Source organism: Ochotona princeps, chromosome 23 (assembly GCF_030435755.1).
Source record: "Ochotona princeps isolate mOchPri1 chromosome 23, mOchPri1.hap1, whole genome shotgun sequence".
NCBI lineage: Eukaryota > Metazoa > Chordata > Mammalia > Lagomorpha > Ochotonidae > Ochotona > Ochotona princeps.
Genome location: NC_080854.1, coordinates 13,922,883 through 13,938,904, shown reverse-complemented (window position 1 = coordinate 13,938,904; position 16,022 = coordinate 13,922,883). Strand labels below are relative to the sequence as shown.

The window sequence follows — 16,022 nt, the reverse complement described above, 5'->3', positions numbered from 1 at the left end:
ATTTTGTGTGTTTCTGTGCTGGCTTGACCAATCATTCTGCCCAGCCCTTATCTGGTTTTTGACCTATTTTACTAAGACTATGCTTTAAAAGATATATGACCACTTTCCCTCCTGCCAGCCTAAATCCCTGGGGAATTCACTCTGGGTAAATTCAAATCTCCCATCCTGCTTTCCACATGAAGGGGAGAATTGTCAGTGACTTCTGTACAAGTAAGTTGAGTTCTATAGTTCTCCATAAAGACATCCAAACAGCAGCTCTCTTTTTTTTTTTTTAATTTCATTTCATTTTATGACACAGTTTCATAGGCTCTGGGATTCCCCCAAGTCCTCCCAATGCCCTCCTCCCATGATGGATTCCTCCACATTGTTGCAGTATTACAGTTCAAATCCAGTCATGAATCCTTCACTACAAGCATGTACCATGCATAGAGTCCAGCATCTTATTGTCCAGATAAATTCATCAGTTTCTTGGGAAGACCATCTGTGGTCTGAAAGCAGAGCTGGCAGAATATCATCCCATCCAGTGACAAGCCACTACGTAACATCAACAACAGCTTACAACATTATGGAGTTCATTGACATGGTATTGAGTGACCGATATGTTAGAAAATACAAGTTCTTAACCACAGCCTGTGACTACTTCATTGACATTTCAATTTTAGTTTATACACAACCGGCTGCTATACACCTTAAAATGGCTATAGGGTACTATTCAGCTGTCTGTTATCTATTTTCATTTTCATATTTAGCAGTTTATTGTATTGAAGCATAATTTTTACTGAACTTGGCGTATTTCAGGATAGTCCAAACTGGCTTATAACTCTGACAAGGCATATGTCAACAATTGAGGCGCAGGACAGTTTTAGGAGTGGTGTGCGGGGGAAATCTTCAAATCCTTAGTGAGGAGTAACTAATCTTTGTGTCCTACCTAGTAAGGTTTATGTGAGCCCAAGCTGACCGTTTCCTGTCTGTTCTAAGCTTTCCTTATTGGTCTCTATCTATCTAATCTAATAATTTGCTTTCCGTTTGAAGGGGAGAATTGTCAGTGACTTCTGTACAAGTAAGTTGAGTTTTATAGTTCTCCATAAAGACATCCAAACAGCAGCCTTCTTCCCGAACAGAAGTAGGGCAGTTACTAGCCTTTCTAATTCACTCAGGTTTCTATAGTTCTCCTTAATTAAGTGCAGAGCTGGGGTACTAAAACATGTCCCAGATGCAACTGGCAAATTGAGATCTCACATCTCTGACAAATGGAGATTTGGCAAATAGAGACCTCATGAGTGAGAGCCTCTCCTCCTTGTCTAAGTAACAACCAAGTCACATCCTGTCTAGTCCTTTCTCATAATGCCACTTGGCTCTGCAGTGCCTGGGTGACTCTGTCTGTGCGTGCACAGCAGGAGGTCATAGAAATTGTCAAAGCATTCCCATCTAGTTGAGGGAGGGAGGGCACCATTATAATTAAACACTAACAGGCTGAAATGCTGAAGTACCTGAAAGAAGCTGTTTTTCCTTCTCCAGCCTTCGGAATTAGTGGCAGATGTAGAAATGGCAAACTTAAGTTTGTAAGGCGACACATTTAAGGACAGAATAGGACACTCAAAAACAGCAGCAATCCAATGCCCTATATTTGATACTGGAGAAATAAAATTTCATGTCATTTTTAGCCTTTCTTCCTCTAAGATGACTGAAAAGCAACTCCCCTACAATTCAATATTCTTATGTATACAGTTTGTGTTGTGTCATATTTTTGCTGTATTTATTTTCAGGTCTACCTCCCCTCTAAACCCTCTCACCAGTATGAGGGAAAGAACTCAATATTGTTTAATTTGAAAGTCCCAACACCTGGCACAATGCTTGTAAGATGTTGCTCAGTAATAAATGCTTGTTGATTGGACTGAACAATTGAATGAAGAGCTCTACTAAATACAAAAGAAAAAAAATGAGTTTATATAACTGGATAGAGACATCCATCAAACATACAAAAAGTTTTGAAACTCATTGGGCTGTTTACCCTTGCCACTAATGCCCTAGGGTCCCATATCGGGGTGCTTGGACTTGATTCCCAGCTCTGCCTTCTAATTCCAGCTGTCTGCTAGCACAGAGCCAGTCAGAAAATGCTGATAGCTAAGTAAGCGAGTTTCTGCAAACCAGGAATTGAGTTCAACCTCCCAGCCCCAGCAACTGTGAGCACTGTGAAAATCAGTAAGGAAGAGGGAACGCCTTCTCCCTCCCTCCCTCCTTCTCTCTATATATACCTCTCAAATAATTTTTAAAAAAAGACAAATAAGATTTTTTTTAAAGTTTCTGCTCAAAGTAGCTTCTGTTGACAGTATGACTTAACATATTTTGAAAAGTACAAACAAAAATAATAATGAAATTTTTTTCACCATCAGGTGACTTTTTACTTGAGTAACTATTTTTAAATAAACTACTCATCTAATTACATTCTACACAAACCATTTTTGTTGATTTATTTCACTTATTTGAGAGGCAGAGTAGAAGACAGAGAGAGTAAAAGAAAGAGAGAGGGAGAGAGCTTCCATCTGCTGGTTCACTCCCCTAAATGGCTGTAATGGCCAGGGATCGGCCAAATTGAAGCCAGGAGCAAGGAGCTTCCTTAGGGTCTCCTACAGGGGTGCACAGTCCCAAGGACCCAAGGCCAGCTTCCACTGCTTTTCCACATGCATTAGCAAGGAGCTGGATTGGAAGTGGAGCAGCCAGGTATCAAACCAGCACCCATATGAGAATGCTGGCTTTGCACAGGCATCATAGCTTTACTCCCTGCACCACAAAGCTGGTCCCACTTTAGTAACTGTTTAAATGTTTAGGTCTTGACAAATGGAAACAAGCATGGTCAAAAAATGTAAATTGATTTGAAAATAGTTATCAAAATGTTCAAGGCAAAAGTGTGACAGAGGCATTTGGCAAGGCAAATGAGGTTGCCATTGGGGATGTGCACATCCCACAGGCGAGTGCCTTGGTTATGCCTCAGCTCCTTCGTTTCTGAATTTGGGTCCCCACCACCCACGTGGGAGACTCAGACTGAGTTGCAGGATTCTGGTGTTGGCCTTTCCGGGACCAGGCTGCTGCAGACATTTAGGAAGAGAACAATGGGAAGGAAGATCTTTCTGCCTCTCTGTTTCTCTCTGGGCCTCACAAATAAAATGAAAACAAATAAATAAAACTGTGCACATGCTCAAACTCTCAGATCCACAATTTCTCTTTGAAGAATCCACCAGAGAAGAAAAGTCAACACGCGCATAGAAATGCAAGGTCCAATAAGGCACGGTTTGTCGTTAAACAAAATGGAGGGGCAAAAACTCTGTTAAAGAAATGGCAAATAAATGAGAATGTGTCTGTATTAAGATTCACTGAGACAGCATTTTTAAATGAGACTTTCTACTCATTTTGAAAGGATTCTGAGTCTCATTAAGTAGAAAAGCAAGTGGCAGAAAAAAAAAAAAAGAAAAAAGTGTTCCTTTTCTCCTTTCACTTGCCTTGGTGTGCGTGTGCGTGCACACATGCATATGTATCTCAAGTAGGCTTCCTTGAAAAGAGCCTGGAATCGGACACAAAGAAAAGGGCATGATAGCAACTCAAACAAAGTCAGGCTCAATATGTTATTCTTCTTTTGCTTAGAAGTCCCACAAGGATGTGTTTGCTGGCTGCTTCATCTCCTACAGTGACTGTAGCCTCTTGTCTCTCCAGTGGCTTATCTGTCTCCCTCCACTGCATCAAGAAATAATGGTAATAAAATGATAGTAAAAATAAAAACAATTAAAATAAAATAATAACAGTAATAAAAATAATTGAGTGCACTTACATATGTTATAATGCAACTCAATGATCTTTTCTTTTTCATTTGCTTCTCTCTTTTTTTTTTTTCGGAAATTAGTTGATTATGATCTGGCCTTCTATTAAAATTATTCAGCCTGTGACAATGGCTGGGAATATTCAAGATAACTGAATAGAGAAATGAAGAAACACAGGCCCCTGTTTTGTCTTGGCTGCCACAATCTTCCCAGGTGTTCCCAGGGTAGAAGTAAGTTTTATACCTCTGCAATGAGGCATGAGAAGGAAGAGTCCACATTATAACAGCAAATTATGAGAAACAGAAAAACCAGTTTTAGTATGAGAGTCTGTTGGTGACGTACCTCAGCCAAATATTGATTCACTGGTAAATCTCTGGTGCTAGAACTGATACCAAGGAGGTATTTACAGAGGGTAAGTTCTTTAATGAAACTTGAAAACACTTTTTTGAGCAGTTCATCAGGATACGCAAGAGGAGTTTAAAAATCACTGAAATCTACCACTTTCACTCCCTCCTTTCTTTTTTAATGAACATTTAAAAAATCAACTCTTGTTTTACATTCAAAACACAGAATCATTTTAATCAAAAGCGTGACAGCTCTACCTGCTCTCCTTTCTGCTCCCTTCCAGAGAAACCTTCCAGTCAGCTGAGTCTCTGGTTCAGCACCCTTCAGCATGTCACAGCTACCCATGAACACACACTCCTCTTGTCATGGTCATCCTGACCCACAGGGTGAAAATACCCGCAGGAAATGACTAGGTGGAGAGCCTAAGCTGGAACCTCACTGTTGGAAGACTATTATTGCGAATCTAATGGTGAAATAACTTACAGCCACAGAAATTCACATGTATCTAGGAATCATGTAAAATGAGGACTAATGCACATATGATATCTTTATACCCTGTTGGAAAATTGGTCTTGCTACCTTCACTTACAGCCCAATGGCCTTTCGTATACTTACAAAACAAAACAAAACAAAACAAAAAAAACAGAAATAAGAGAGAAAAAACAGTATTTCATGGTGGATAAAAATATGTACGTGTAGAAACAGAAACTGAGAAAACTTATTTAAGAAGGCTTGAGTTGGCAATATTAAGAGAGAAACTTGGAAGAAGGAAGGGAGGTATGCCTAGAGATAGGACACAAGATCAGGTAACTGATATCCAAGTAAAAGAAGGAAATAGCTAAAGGTGAAGATTTTAAAAATCAAACATGATGGACATTTCTCAAGTAAGGGAGACAGGATCTGGTGAGAAGTGAGGTAAGGAAAGGACATGTCAAGGTGGAAGCCTAGATTCCTACATGAGCAAGTGCATAGTGGCAACTTCGGCTAAACCCAGAGCGCCCACAGAGAAAACTTGGGAGTGAATGACACGCATTGAAGCTCTTGCCAATCTTCAGTATGCCATGATCAAATGACCTAGAACGCACCCAACCAGAGATGCTACGAAGGAGTCCAGAGAGCCACGTAGGCTGGAAAGACAAGCCTGGGCACCAGCGAGGCTCAGAGGGTGACGTCAAGGGGGACAGGCAGGAATGAGTGGTAGTAAGCGACAGAATGAGCCAGTCGTGGCAGTGCAGGTCTGGCAATCAATAAGTCCACAGAGACAAGGGTCAACTGCCCTCTAGTGGAACTCAGGCCATCTGAACACCCACAGTCAGCAGCATTCATGGAGCTGATTTTCCTGTCTGGGACTAGAAGCTGTGGGTTCTCTGGGTTCCCAGAGGGAGAAAACGTACCTCAAGGTAAGACACTTAACTTCCTCCAGAAAACTCTCAATAAAATGACACTTCTCTATAAATGATATTTTTTTCAGACTATAGCTGTTTAATGCTTGCATTATGAAATATTCACCCACTAATTCCTTTTCAATAATTCAAATTTTTAAAACTTGAAAAAAATCCTTCTTAAATCCAGTTAGTGGGAAAGTCTGACTTGATCTGGACTCATCTGGTGTCAAAAATCTCACCTAAATTTCCATGATGCTATTTAGATTCTTCACATATCTACTTAGAGGAAACACCGTATATTTTGTTACAAAAATGTGATTGGCAAAATGGGTGCCGATCCAAACTCAGACGAGGGTGTTATAGAACATACCAAATGCAGCTTATTGTGTTTCCAAAACTTTAAAGTCTTTAAAAAAAAAAAACTCAAAACTAAAAATCCTAAGTCTCAAGTGTCCCTTGAATTTTAGCCAAAACAAAACAAAAAAAAAACTGGACAGATAATCAGGAGCAGAAGATATTCCAACACTTCAACTTTTAGTCATAGGAATGTTAAAAAAAAATAAAAGGAAACCTATCCCGGAATAACATAAACAAAGGAACAAAACCCAGACTCAAGTTATTCAAACTTATACAGCAGTGTAATAAAAGAACATTACCAAGAGGTAAAGGCAAATACTAGCATAAGCCATTCAATGAGCTGCCACTGTGCTGGGGTGTGTGTGTGTATGTGTGTGACATATACATACCTATGTGTATATCATGTGTAGGAGTCAGGAGACAGTCACAGACTGTGGATGACTTCCCTCTCTGAGTCGCAAAGCAAGGAAGGGGGTCTCCCTGCTGTAATGCCCCCAGGAATCCTACTGTGCAGCAGACTTAGGAAGACCCTCTATCTTGTACCTACTTCTCTACATAACTCTTCAAACTCTGAGATCAGAAACATCTAGGTGAAATTCCTATTCAATCATTTTTCTCTTCAGAAAGTACATATAAAGAGTAATAAGCATTATCTACTAAAACCAAGGATGAAACACTGTGTTCTGAAAGCACCCCCACGACTACCTATGGAAAATCTAAGAGAGTGTTCTGATAGTTCCGTGGCCCAGTGCCAGAAGCAAGTCAGGACAGAAATGGAGCCAATTTTTTTTTAATTTTTTCTGTATCTTCTAAAAGTAGACTAAAGTACAAGATCATCTCACAAAAAAGGCATATCTTAATGTAATTTAGAATTACAAACTTGTATGTGATGCCTATTCATTAATCAACCACATATTTGCTCAGCAACTACTAAGCAGAAAGCATGGTATTCAATAAGATGCAAAGCAACTATATTCAGAGTAACTATTTCCTAATTTATGCACAGAGTAAAGAAGCCAGGTAGCATGACTCTGCCTTCACAGATACAAAAAGAAGACTGAGAAGGACCCATGTGTAGTATGCGCCCATGTTGCCACCAAGCAAAAGTTGCAAATCTGAGCAAATGAGAAAGTCACAGAGCTAGCAGAACACACACAACCATGCCCCAGAGCAAGAGAATCATGACAATGAACCCAGAGAAGCCGAGGGGTAGGAATTTGGGGAATGGATTGTGATCCTAAAGCCAGACACACCAAATTCAAATCTAGATTATTTTTAAATCAGTTCCTAGGATGGATAGGGTGGTAATATTCATTTGTGGTGAGCATATTTATTATGATTTTCCTCCAGCGCTTGCCTTAAGAGGAACATTCGAGAAGGGTCTTTTACTAAAAAATAGGAAGTAATCCCAAGAACAACATACCTTGATTTTTACAGAGTCCTTTTTTTCCTGCCAAGAATCTCAGGGCCCTTTGTGAGGGCACCAGATTTCCAACAAGCAGTAGCTAGATAGGAGATGTTTCCAGAGCCTCTTGGAATTTCCTGAAGGGAGATAAAGGCAATGAAGCGGGTCACCAAAGGCCACAGACACATTGTGTAAAGTCTGTATCCGAACATATTTTGCAGACAGGTATGGGAAGAGCTAGAGCTGTTACAGTTCTGTAAGCTTTTGGCTCCCAGGGAATTGAAATGGGCCAAAAATTCAGGTAAACAAAATACCAGCTGAAAACTCCTCTACAAGAATGCTTTGGAATGTCACACCTGGATTTGGGCTCTATGCCATGACAAACAGAGTATGTGGGCTTACTGGCATTGGGACAGGAATATCCGTGGGAGAAATCAGGGGAGTGGATGGCTTAGGGGCCTGATAATGGGATATGTTTTGTCTCTTATCTTCTGGCTCCTATTCAGCCCAGGTGGAAAGTGACTAAAAATGGCTGCCTCACTGTGGCCTCTGGGCTTGGTACTTTCTACTTGGTAAACAACGGATCCACCTCCCTCAAACAAAGGACCAAAAGAGAAACTTGGAGCAACTGTCTCATAGATCTGCCAAGAATTCAATGGGCCATAAAAAAGAAAATAATAATAGTAATAAACCAAGAGAAAACAGAAAGAAAAACGGGGTGGAGGGCAGAGTGGAATAAGGCCTCCTTACCTTAAAAGGTGGTTGGAAACTGGCGCAGAGGCTGTTCTTGTGGAAAGCCCATGTGGGTCTTGAAGAAGGGCTTTTGTAGACAGGCAGTCAAAGCACGAGAAAGTAAGTTACTCGATTACAACACAGTACAATGCCTCAGCCTCCTGTTAACTCTCAGACAAAAGCAGATGACACACTGCTGAATTAATTGAATACCTAACCAGAATATGAGCGTTTGAAGTCTTTTCATCGACTTGTCCATGAACTTGCCCTCCATGTCGAGCCTCCTGAGCCGCAACCAGCTTTTCAGCTCAGCATTTCTCAACCTCTGAGCTCTCACCTTTTCAAACAGGGTGAGTCTTTGTGGCTGTTGAACAGCATTGCTGATTGATCCATGAGACAAGAGAAGTAGCCTTCTCTCAGCCCAAGTTACAACCTAAAATAATATCCCCAGAACTTGCCAAATAGCTTTGGGGAACAAAAGCACCCTCGGTGAAGCACTGCTCTCTGAGGAGGGACCAAGAACACGAGCTCAGGAGCCAGCAGACATGGGTGTAGGTCCTAATCTCTCCTGTCTGCGTGATTTGCACAAATTCTTGAACACTCTGGTTAAGTGCCCCACTACCCTGCTGGGGACATGAGGAGGATTAGATGAGAGACACCCTGGCTCTCAGAGGGCATATGACTCCAGGGCTCTCCCCTCATGCTCCTTAACACCTTCTCACCTGAGAGACTCTTTTACATTATTCTTTTACATTATTCTCTCTCATTTTATCAGTCTTTCCCCGCCCTCTACTTTCCACCAATTCGCAAATTCTTCTCTCAACCTGTCTTCATGGCACAAACTCTGAACTGAAAGCAGAAGACATGATCTTGGGCCCGGTGCAGTGGCCCAGCAGCTAAAGTCCTCGCCTTGAATGCACCAGGATCCTAAATGGGCGCTGGTTCTAACCCTGGTAGCTCCGCTTCCCATCCAGCTCCCTGTTTGTGGCCTGGGATAGCAGTTGAGGACGACCCAAAGCCTTGGGACCCTGTACCTGCATGGGAGACCTGGAGGAGGTTCCTGGCTCCTGGCTTTGGATCAACGCAGCTCTGGCCATTGCGCTCACTCTCTGTCTCTCCTCCTCTCTGTATATCTCACTGACCAATAAAAATAAAATAAATCCTTAAAAAAAAGATATGATCTTATGCCTTCACTTATCCCTAGTGAGCTACAGGGACTTGCAACAAGTCATTTAACCCTTTTTGGACTCTCTGATGTTAAATCAGTGCCATCATTTTAGTATCCACAGAACTATATGAGGTTCTCATCCTTCTGATTAAGTTGCCTGACCTGGCTCACTATTTCTTTGTGAGCTGTGGGGCAATGTGGGATTTCACCTTCTTCTTTATCACTCAACCCAAGCTGACATCTTAATGAGTCTCAAAAACTCCTATCCATTAGCCTGGCACGATGACTCAATTAGCTAATCCACCTTTTGCAGGTCCCAGGGTTCCCTACAGGTACTGGTTCGAGTTCCGTCTACTCCAGTTCCCACCCAGCTCCCTGCTTATGGCCTGGGAAAGCAGAGGAGAATGGCCCAGAACCTTGGGATCCTGCACCTACATGGGAGACCTGGAAGAAATTCCTAAGTCCTGGCTCCTGGCTTCAGATTGGCTCAGCTCCGGCCATGTGAAGTGAATCAGAGCAAAAAAGATCTTTCTCTTTGTCTCTCCTTCTTTCTTTAAGTCTACCTTTCCAACAAAAATAAACAAATCTTTAAAAAGAAAAAAAGCCTTGGCATTAAGATGATTTGTGAAGACTGTCAAGGCCTCACCTGGGAATTCAGAGTTCAGTATGGGACTCAAGCAGCTGTCTTTGTTTTTGTTGTTGTTGTTGTTTAACTTTTTAATGGATGCCTATGTGTAACTAGAACTGAGAAGTCCAATCCCAGACTCTCCACTCTCGTTAGTGCACCTGCTCACCATTTCTGATGACTAACTCAACTCCCTCCCACATCCAAAGCGTTGGCCAAATTATTGCCTCTATTTGCATTGTTTTTCCAGATTTTGTCAGCATATGCATCTCTTCCACCCCCCCCTTTTCAAAATTAACTCTCCTTAGCAAGTCTTCCCACTTTTCTCTGATACTAGAACTTGCTCATCCAAGAAAAAGCTTAGGACATGCATGATATATGATACTTAGGAAACAAAATCCATTGGAAAACAAAAATAACCAACAATTATACAGTATTATGCATAGGAGGAAAAGAACTTGGAAGAAATTCTACAAAGTTATCACAAATCAGAATATTATTTGTTTAAACTCTTCACTTACAAGCAGCTTCAAAGACAGTATTTGGGCCTTGTAAGAAAGATCATGCTATCAGAGTTACCAAAAAGAACTCTGGAGTTCGTCTCTACCAAAACACCTTGCCCCAATATTTGGCTCTAATTATCGTCTAGAGTCTTTTAAGTACTAACTTCCCTTGCCCCCCACTAAAGGATGATTTATTATTCTGGGCAATATTCAAAACTCATACTCACGCTCTAAACACAATTTCAAAACTGTTTTGAGCAATAGCAATGTTATTGGAATAAGAGTGTAGTTTTCCAAGTTGATTACTTGGGTGGAAACATTCATTTAAATAAACAAATTATGACACATTTGCTTTGTAAAAAGTTCTCACCATGAGTCACAACATCCTAACACTTTTAAGTTTAATTACTATTACTAGTCTGAAAGCTGTTTGAATCGAGCCGTGGCTTTCAATGAGGAGACATTGGGCGAGGTCTGGAAACACTCATTATCACAACTTGCAGGGTATGGGGTGCTGCATACATCAAGAGAGTCCAGGATGCTGCTCCTTAGCTTCCTGCGGTGCACAGGGCAGCCTCCCTCACCTTCTCCAGGGAAGAGTGGCTCAGCTGAAAAGTCAATTGTGCCATTGTTAGAAACACTGGATTAGGTGTGATCATGGTTCCATGACATGCTTCCTTACGCACTGCAATCTGCCTTGCTTCTCTTTAGCAGAAATATGTTCTTCATCATTTGTGATAAAGGCAACAGGAGAAATACTACGTGACTGGCTAGCTTTTTTTTTTCTGGTAATTGGAAATTTCTATTAATCAGGTCATTGCCCCCAAGAAGGTGTAACTGACAACAAGCTTAATGCTGATTCGGAGTATGGACTCGGGAACCTAGGGAAAAGCAGCAGGAGATGACCCAAGTGCCTGGGCCCCTGCACCCAATGTGGGAGACCCAGATGAAATGCCTGGCTCCTGGCTTCATCTGGTTCAAACCTAGCCATATCAGCCATTGGGGATTTCTCTCTCTCTCTCTCTCTCTCTCTCTCTCTCTCTCTTTCTCTCTCTTTTTCTCTCTCTCTCTCTCAATCTTCACAATTAAATATCTTTTTTTTTAATTCACAAACAACATGAATGAACAATCTAGCCATACTCTAGACACAGAATTGATAGGAATGTACTGTGTTCCAACTCTACAAATGATTGCAAAGCATAGTTTAGATTGAGGAGTGTGGTAGTAAGATTAATAAGAAAGAATGTCAGATAAAAAAGGATGCATAAGAAACAAATATGTATGAAATAAGAAGAGGAGAATCATCTTTGAATTAGTAAGTCTAGATTATAATTTTTAAAACTTCTGTCAATAAAATATTCAGTTCTATGGCAACAGAAAGGAAAAGGTACTGCAATATATTTACATGGGAAAGTAAGAGTAATCCAAGTGTTAAAGAATTAAGTAAAACTTAGGAGGTAACAGCATTCAACATACAGAAGTGAGGGAAGGAAATAGTCCACCAGAATAAAGGGACAGGGTTCTTCAAATTAAAAACTATCACACTAACTATTCAGAAAGGATTTTGGGGTAACCCAGCAGAAATTCTTCATGATTGATATTTTTTTAAGATTTATTTGTTTTTATTACAAAGTCAGAAATACCATGATTGGTATTTTTAAGGGTTCATTTCACAAATTCGTCCCAGGAAGTACAACCTTAAAAAATGGTCATATCTACTGGATGCCATATTTCAAAGCATTCTGCTGATGCTGGGCAGAATTACAATCTCCATGGAAACCCACACTCTCCTTTGCAAAAGCAAGCCACCAAATGACCCAAGTACAATCAATTAATGATGAAAAATGAAGACTTCATATTTTTAAAAATTTTAAAAAGATTTTTGTTTTGTTGGAAAGGCAGATAAACAGAGAGAAAGAGAGACCGAGATCTTTCAATCGCTAGCTCACTCCCCAGGTAGCCACAACGGCAGGAGCTGAGCTGATCTGAAGACAGGAGTCAGGAGATTCCTCCAGGTCTCCCACACAGGTGCAGGGATCCAAGGCTTTCAGCCATCCTCTACTGCCTTCCCAGGCCACAAGCAGTGAGCTGGATGGGAAGTGGAGCACCTGAGTCACAAACCGGCACACATATGGGATGCTGGTGCATGTAAGGCGATGATTAAGTCACTAGGTTATCATACCAGGTCCAAGACTTTATCTTCTTGTCCCAAGAACTCAACATAATAGATAATATTTTGTATATTAAAGACAATAGTATTCTAGATCAAACCATCATTTTAATAGCAATGATGTTGAGGACAAGCTGGTGGTAGGCAATTTGACTACTGCTTGCAATGCTCGCTGCCCCTAGGTGTGTCAAGTTCCATTTCTTATCCACCTCCCTGCTAATGGTCGCAAGGTAACCCAGGTGCTTGTGCCCCTGCACCTACATGGGAGACACCTACATGGTCCCTGGCTTTGGCCTGGCCTGGCCCTGGCTCTTATGGTCATTTGGAAACACGAAGAAGCAAATGGAAGATCTCTTTCTCTCTTTCTCTTTCTCTCTCTCGCTCTCACTCTTTCTCTCTCTGTAACCCTGCTTTCCAAACAAATAAATAAATCCCAAAATATTAAAAAGAGTGACAATATCAAAACTTCTCATCAACAGCAATCTGTATCCTAAAGACCTGGTTGTTGGTGACTTTTTTTTTCTTTATTTTTGCCTTCCAATTCTAACTTCAAAGCTTGTACAATCATCTTTTGTTAACACTAAAACAAGTGTTCCTACATATTAGAAGTTTTCAGTATGTGCATTTGCCTCTCCAAAGGCCTATTAAACAGATCGAAACCTGACTACAAGAGCAAAGCTACCGCCACTCACTTCAACCAGGCATGAGCCCTGATGTCCTGTTTGCTTTTTCTTTGTGCATCCTATTATGGACCTATATAATGATGTAAGACCACCACACAGGGTGGGGAAGAGCTTGAACTGGAACAGCTGTGGTCTCAAGGCAGGAACCACAGCACACTGTGAAATTCTCCATAGCTCTGGATCACAATTAGAGCAACACCTGTGCAAAACAGGTTTTTTCTGATCCCCTAGAAAACCCTCTATTTTATGCAAGCCCAAACTGTGTCTGTTGTTCTTAAGCCATTGCTCCACCTCGGAATTTGGACAGTCGCTCAACTGCTCCATTTCATCCTTCTAAAGCAATGCAGAGAGTTCCTGGGAGATACATCAATGAGTCAGTTCATTCCTGCCTAACCCGACCCTTCTGTATGGGACTCCCTGAGCAAGATAACATTTACAGGATGAAAAAGAATCCCTTGGTCTCTATTGCATAAAGGCTTTTAATGAAGTCGACCTTCCATGGGGTGGATGGTACAGGGGATAAACTGGGAGCAGGAAGTGATTCTCCATTTCCACAGGACCTATTCCACGAGTCAAAGAGGCACAACAGCATGCCCCAGAGGAAATGGTTACCAAACTGAGGCGATCACTTATGCTCAAAAATTTCCATGATTTCTGCTTTAAAAGGGTCAGAAGAATGTCGTTCTTGGACACTACTGAAAACGTGATTAAGACAACTCTTCTGAGGTCCACAATGGGGACAGGAAATGTCAGAATCAAATTTTCAAGTCTGATTATTCATCTCATAAATAAATTTTGAAGATAGGTTTGTCTTGTGAAAGTTGAGAAGTACAGTGTTTAGCAATTATGCAAACACTGAAGACTTGGCTCCTTGAAACCATTTCTGTTGGTCTTGGAATGTTCTCCACATCCAAGTAGCTGACAAAGTTTTTTTATTATTATTATTAATAACACAAGACTCTAAGAAAGGTATGAGCTCTTTCAGTGAGTAAAGAGACTCTGGCTTACTTCCATGTTTCCAGTCTTACTAGGACCCATGGCTATGGATTCTCTACTTATATTTTGTTCTTGTGTCTCTTCTGCTAATAATAATTCATCACTGAATTCTGGATGAATGTGAAGTCCGGATGTTGAGCCTGTTAAGAAGCCTTACAGAAATATTTGCACAAAAGAAAATCAGTTGAAATCTCAGTAGGTGATAATTGTAATAAGTGTTCTCCTGGTATGCCTGGCCCCTGGAGGTACACCTACCCCACAACAGCTCTTTGCCATTTCACATCCATCATAGCCTGCATCCTACTGAAACTTTTATGAGGTTCCTAGCACTCCCATAGTCTTCATTATTCAATAATCTAACACAAGATGCTCTGTGAAGCCTGGCAGCTATCTGACAATAAAATAAAACACTTAAATAAAACACTTACTATGTGCCTAGCATTGTGCTAGACACCACAGAGGTGTCAAAGGTATAAAACATGTTTCAATCACACAGAGGATGCAATGGAGTTAGACAAGATAAATATCAGCAAGGAGATCAGCAAAGACCAGAAGCATCAGAGGAAAGTTGAAGAACAGGTGTGCCTTGCAGAACTGACAACATTTGGGTGGAAGGAAGGCTTTTAAGTACAAGGCTAAGGTAAACAATGATGTGAAGGCAGGAATGAGTATTTCAGGCATAAGGGACTAGACTTTTCCTTTTTCTTTTAATCATATTAGACTCATTTGATGGGGACAAGATGGGAATTATTTGAGAATTGTGGCCCTTTAGTACTGACTTCCTGTGGGAGCAGAAAGATAAGGGAACCTTCGAGGGAAGAGTGACAGTTAAGTGGGTTGAAGTGTTTGTGTTGGTCTAGAAGAAAAAATTAGAAGGATTGTGATTATAAAATAGTAGATGAAGTGCTATTTTGGGAACATACAGTCCTAGGGCCAGGATGATTCCTAGAAGACATGGCTGCTTTCACCCAGCCAGACGCACACACACACTTCCATCACCCAGGCATGGCTAAACTTGGCTGTCAGTTCTTTACAGTATAAGACTGAAGAATACCCCAAATGATGTCCAAGTTTCTCAGTCTTCTATGTAACCCTATACCATCTCATCTGTTCTTTGCTAAGCCTATTCATTGGCTACCACAAAAATCCACGTGTGCTCAAGCACTTCTTGAATTTAGTACTTTGATCATAAATACAGAGTCATAAAGACAAACTGCACTCTCAAATGAATAACCTTCCTTAATCCAGGTAGACCCACCAGTACATGTCTCTCCTTTCTTCTGAGACATGAACACATTCTTTGCTAGTCTAGCACAGAATTAATTTCCATTCACACCCTGAAATCTCATCTGTACCTCCAAGAACTTACCTGAGCAAATTATTCACCATCTATGTGAATCCTGGTGAATGCAATTTTCTCCATTTTGTTCACAAAGAATGAGTGTCAGGACTGGTGAAAAGTGGGAATTGGAAAATGAATAGTCAAAGGGCATAAAATTTCAGTTAGAGGAGATAAGTAAGTTCTGGAGGCCTACCAGGAAGCATAGTGCCCACAGCTAACAATGCCCTATTATATACATACTGAAATTCTGCTGAAATGATAGATCTCATGCTAAGTGTTCTTATCAGAACACTGATAATGATATAAGGTTAGACAATTCTGTTCAGTAATCAATATGTTTATTGTCTTGGCAGTGGTGACACTTCCAGTTGTACAGTTATCAGCATATCATTGAGCTGCATATGATAAATTTGTGCAGGTGTTCTTTCATATTGCAATAAAGGGTTTTAAAAAAAGATTTATTGTTATTATTGGAAAGGCAGATATACAGAGAGAGGGA

At 40.8% G+C, this 16,022-nt stretch overlaps 1 long non-coding RNA gene across 1 annotated transcript in view; it reads right to left on the bottom strand.

Annotated features, from left to right (window-relative positions):
• Nucleotides 1–16,022, bottom strand: part of LOC131483115 (uncharacterized) — an 86,557-nt gene that overhangs the window by 6,094 nt on the left and 64,441 nt on the right. The window contains exons 2-3 of the long non-coding RNA XR_009247528.1: nt 8,055–8,124; nt 7,323–7,441 (exon numbers count right to left, since the gene is read on the bottom strand). This is a non-coding gene — a long non-coding RNA (uncharacterized LOC131483115). The remainder of the gene's footprint in view (nt 1–7,322; nt 7,442–8,054; nt 8,125–16,022) is intronic.